This window comes from Argiope bruennichi, chromosome 1 (assembly GCF_947563725.1).
Source record: "Argiope bruennichi chromosome 1, qqArgBrue1.1, whole genome shotgun sequence".
Classification (NCBI taxonomy): Eukaryota; Metazoa; Arthropoda; class Arachnida; order Araneae; family Araneidae; genus Argiope; species Argiope bruennichi.
The window spans coordinates 14,420,031-14,426,091 of record NC_079151.1 but is presented as its reverse complement, the minus strand read 5'-3'; positions in this window follow the sequence as shown (position 1 = coordinate 14,426,091).

The following is a 6,061-nucleotide window of genomic DNA, read 5'->3' as shown; positions in this document are numbered from 1 at the left end:
TTAGTTGCATGTCTTTTGGCTTTTATAATGGTCTCTAAACATCATGGCACCGATTCGACTAATTTTTGGTGGTATCTGAAGATATTTTATCCCATTCTTCTTGCACCACTTGTTTTAAATGAGTTTTGTTTCTAATGTTGTGTTTTTGGACCACTGCTTCGAGTGTGGCCCACAGTATTCAATGGTATTGATGTCGGGGTACTGTGGTGGTGAGTGCTGCTGATTGCAATATAAACGACACCATATTTTGACGTTACGTGCATTCTGTTTGGGGTCGTTGTCCTATTGGAAAATGAAATTTCCATCTAAACCCAAATATTTTCCACTATCCTTTAGATTGCTGCGAAGTATATCCAAATAAACCATATCGTTCATAATGCCATCTATAAAAATTAAATTTCCTACCCCGGGTGTAGCCATGCAACCTCAAATCATGACGGAGTCACCATCATGTTTAACTGGAGGACGTAAATTTTTTTAATCCAAAGCAATACTAGGCTTTCTCCATACTGAACGATGGCTGTCACTGCCAAAAATGTTGCGATTTCTTTCATAACTAAATATAGCTTTCTTCCAAAGGTTATTGATCTTCAATTGATGAGTTTTTGCAAACTTCAAATTCGTTTTCTGAATTTGCAAGCTGATGAACGGTTTCTCTCTAACAATGCTTTTTATCCAATGCTAACAGTGACTTTTATATCCAGCTTGTCTAATGGCATTTCGCACAATTTCAGCAGTTACACTTCTGGCTATGAAACGTTTCTGCAAAAAGTTAGATGAACCAATCTAAAGGCAAGTGTTAAAAATTTGGGGTTAGACGGAAATTCCATTTTCCAGCAGGAAACGACCAAAAACAGAATGCTGATAACGTCAAAATATGGTGTCTTTTTCATTGTAAACAGTAGTTACACGCACCACCACAGTACCCCGACATCAATGCTATTGAATATTTGTGGGCCATACTCGAAAAAGTGATTCAAAAACATAAAAATAGAAACAAAGCTGATTTAAAACAAGTGTTGCAAAAAGAATGGGATAAAATATCTTCAAATAGCCATCGACCATCAAAAATTGGTCGAATCGGTACCATGACGTTTAGAGGCCATTATAAGAGCCAAAAGACATGCAACTTAATAGTGACACTTTGTTTCTATGCGTGATATTGCAAATATTTCATTGGTGTATTCTCAATTGTTTGAGGCAAAATTCTGCGTATGTTTATTTAAAATGCTTCTGAAACTTTTCAATTTAGAAGTTTTTGATTGATTTTTCTTTCTTTTTACTCTAAATTAAACCATTTGTTATGTGTAAAAATTTAAACATGTTTGCACTTTCCGGTAATGTGTTATTTACATTGAAAGTCGGATTTATCAAGTAAAAGTAAGGTGTACTCTCATTTTTTGAGCCACTGTATATTTAAAATTAAACTTGTTTTTCCGGAGCTTTTGTTAATTTGATGGTCTTTTGGTTTGATATCCGGGACATTTCTGAGAGTATACTATATTAAAAAATATTGTAATTGTAAAATGCAATCATTATGAGTTAAACTTAATGGATAGTTTTATTAATCGATTATTCGCCAAAAAAGAGCGGCAAAGATATGTTTGACTTTGTTCGACAATGGCATGAGGTTGCCAATGACATTAGTTAATAATAAGTACAATAGTGCTGAAGAATATTTAAAAAAAACTGTTGATAAATTTCCTTTTACTCTGATTAAGAGTTATAATTGATTGAATATTATATTATTTAAATGCGCAACAATAAGATCTTAGTTCCAATATTAATTAAGAAAAGCAGATGATTTTTCTCTCCAATATAAATGAAAATTCAAATGATGAATTCGTACTTTCTACCGTAAAACGTTATTGATTGCATTGAATTGAAAGAACAATATTTGCAAACAATCGTTAATTTCTTCAAATGTGTTTAAAATCCAGAGATAAATTTTCAGTTCTTGCCAACTAATACAAACTTTTGGTATTTGTTAAAAACTTCAAAGCTTTACAATAATAAAAACTTCCTAACGAGCCAATATTTGTATTTATTGTTTTTATAATATTTGTAATTTGATATTATTTATTTTGCAATAAATGCTGAATAGTGCGATAACAAAATAAGCATTACCTGTGGTTGCTTCAGTATGTAGTATTTCATTTTTACTTCATCATAAAGGAAGTATGGAGAAGGTATGGTAATCGTCAAAAAATTCACACTCTAGATTTCGATGAAACTCTTCGTTTCGGACCTCCCTGGGTCGAAAAACATATTTTTTGACATTATGGTTATCTGTCAGTCAGTCAGTCTGTTATTAAGATATCAAGAAAGGCTTTGAGGTAGACAAATGTCATATGCGGTCTTTTCACCAATTTGTAGGTAGGTGTCTGTCACACGTTGAGCAAAATCTGTTCAGAGGAAATCTGGCTGTCGGGCCGTTTGATGTACAGATGGACTCAATAGTTACAAAACGCAAAGAACTATATAAATAAAATTTGTTTAGTTTATGATAACATAGTTTATAATCTGAAATAGTTTTAGCATTTTAAGTAAGAGATTCATATGAAATTTTGATCTAAATATGTCGAGTAGTCATCCATCTGTTGGTCCACTTTTTGAAGCATGTAAATAGGATCATTCATAAATGCAATGACTTAAATGAATGAGATCTTTCTATTGTCTTGTGACTACAATTGTCATTCAAATTTTGATGTGAATCGTTCTGTAAAAATGCGTCCAAAATACTTATTCTCAAAATAGATTCAGTAAAAATGGTATATTCATGGTATTCTGTACACGGCGAAGTCAACATTTGGTTCATTGTCTCTTTTGTCTTGGCACCAGGATTAAAAACAGCCAATATAGTTTACAAAGAAATATTATGAAGCAATATGAATTATGATAGTGGGTGTATGGTGTGAAAAAGCACAATCAGCAGGCCTCAGTAGAAAACAACGACGTTTATTTACACAAAGATACTAATACAAAGACGACGAAGGCACAGAAGACAAATATTTACAAGAGAGACGAACAAACTACAGCAAACAATAGCCCACAAGTAGTACACGAAGCGGCCAGACAGAATCCAGCAGGAGAGGGATTCCTCGGAGCTTCACTCTATGGTCTCTCCAACGGCTTAACTTCTCGCTGTCTTCTCTCGCTTTAGCTGCCGACTCATTACTTCTCACAACTGGCTACTACACACAATATATGACGCTGCCTTCACAGTAGACAACAGGATTCGGCATACAGCAGTTCATTACTTGCTCCACACAACATTAGTACTTCTCTGTTTCTTCGCTATCCTCTCGAAGACTCGTTACTTGTCGGCGACTCCGACTGCAATTCACGACGACATCACAGCTTGAGAGTGTCGGCCTTTTATAGTTCCCGGGAGGCGGGCTAGAAGCTTATAGACCAATCAGGCGTATCTCGATTTCTAATGGACGAATTGACAAAATGCTCGAAGTTTCCAACATTATCCATTTTGTCGCCAAGTTTGTCGCAAATCTTTGGGATCACTGGCTCGGCATCCGACAGCATCCAGTACAGATGACTGTAAAACGGTCTTTCTTATGATGACACTATTCGTGCTGGGAGGCAAACTTACAGGTTTGTAACAATACAGAGTTGATAAACAAGTGTGAAACAGTGGGTACAATGACTTATTTGTATATTTTAAAACACCTTTTCTATTATATATTTTTAGTGAATTGTTTTGTCTATGAACATATCATATTTTTATCTTTTTGACAGTCTAAATATGGAATAACTTTGATATACAGTCCTTTTTTCCCAAAAAATATTTTATCGCCAAATTTTAGCGAAATGGCTGAATGTGGCGCGAACCACAGCAATAACGTTTCCAATCGTGAGGTTCCGAGGAACGCTGCAGTAAATTAAAGGAAATATAGAAAAAATCAATAAATGCAGTAAAATGGAATGCACACAAAAAATTTAATCTAAAATAATGAAAGTAAGCAGGAGTATGTCCAACAGAAAAAAATCAAGGGAAATGAACCGGAAAGATCGAAATACAATAACATAAAAAAATGGCGACAATTAACCCCAATAAAAGCGCCACCAAAAAATTGTCAACCTCGCAAGGCGCTAAAAGACTGTATCAAATCTTAGCCCTAAATATTTCTGAATGTATACTATAAAAAATTGTTTTGTAGTTATTTTTGATGATTTCTAAGTATCTGTTTGATGTTGCATGACATGCCCATGTCATATTAGGTAGAGGCTAGACTTAAATTTAAAGCTATTTTTTTTTGGATGTTATGCCACGGGCAACACTGTGAGGGTACCGCTAATTTTTCGATAAATAAAAAAAATTCAGATTAATTAAATATCAAATATTCCAAAAATAATTTTATAACATGTTTTACATTTAAATTCAAGTCAGAAAATTAATTATCTTTATAAGTGTTTGGATTCCTTACCTTATTAAAATTATTATCAGAAATAATCATAAACTAAATATTGTTTCTGCAAATATTCGTTTTTGAAATGTTCACTAAACGTCGTCAAACTTTATTTGTTTAAAATGAACATTATTTTATTTAGTTTTTCCAATATTTCTGCAACAGTTTGTATGAAAATTGGATTTTCATATTTATCAAATTTATTCACTTAAAAGCCTTGCAGCCTGTTTCTGAATTTCAATGTACTATGTTAAAGAAACATATCTTTATAAAACAAGGAAGTAGTTATATCACTTAACACCCAAACATGTTAAAATATGACAAATATAACTTTTTGGTCTTGTTTTATGAGCCATTTTTTTCTAAAAATCTTTACTTCCGTAATATTAATTTCGAAAATATTTAACAGTTTTTAGAAATGATCTGTTCCTATTAGAAATATCCTGTTAGTCAAACTTTTTTTAAACCGGAGTTTAAATCCAATGGTGAAAAAATATTTTCAATACTCAACTTAATATTTTCAATAATTATCAATGATTCCCTATGAGTTCAAATTTTAAGTTATTTGATGCATCGTTATTTCAAGATTGTATCCATTAATATAAAAGATTTTTATAGCAGCATTTACAGTTGAATTTCACATTATTTCTATTACATTTGGCTAAAGATGTTAAATTTAATTATTTCTAATAAATATTTATAATCAGTTTTAAATTTTTAGATAACTGATGTTTTATTAGGCTAATCTTTAATATACAGTCATTTGGCACCTTGCGAGGTTGGCCATTTTCCGGTGGCGCTTTTGCTACCGTTACTCTATTGCTGCTGTTCGCACCACACTCTGCCATTTCACTAAAATTTTGCGATAAACTATTTTTTAGCGAAAATGATTGTATACTAAAGCTGCTCCTTTCATTATTCAAAATTATATAGTTCAACCTAAAACATTTTATAGCAGTATTTATAATCGGATTTCCCGTTATCCGTATAAGTTTGGATAAAACTTATACGGATTTGAATTTGAAATAAATTAATACCCGTTTAGAAAATACTCAATGTTATATTCAGTATATATGATTTAATTATAAATCTGAGGCCAAAAAGAAGAAAATAAATGTTAGTTAGCTCTCGTGATTCAGACGGAAACATATATAATTTTTTGTATATTTTATATAGAATAATTCCATTAAAAGCTCTACAGATTTTTAGTTGTGATTAATTTGAATAATTTTAAATGCAGGAAACACTTAAATTTCCTTTAAAAATATTTAATTTTTATATATTTAATTTATTGTCATCATATTCTAAAGAATTGTGAGCTACAGAAGTAAATAACAATTAAATATTAAATACTGGAATTTTTTGAAGTAATGACACGCACAAATAAAATTAGATTTCAAGATGATATAATATTTTTAAAAACATCTATTCATTTTTCATGGGCATCAAACGAAAGAAAACATCAAAAGAAAAAATTCCATATATACATAAATGATCGATGCAGAAAATTTCCCGAAAGCGTGTCTTGAAAACATTCCAATAGATATAATTCCTGTGAGGAATCTGCCTAAAACGAAGATCTATTTGTGCTCATCTTCAAATTCCTTTCAAAAAAAAAAAAGCAGGTATTTTTTTTT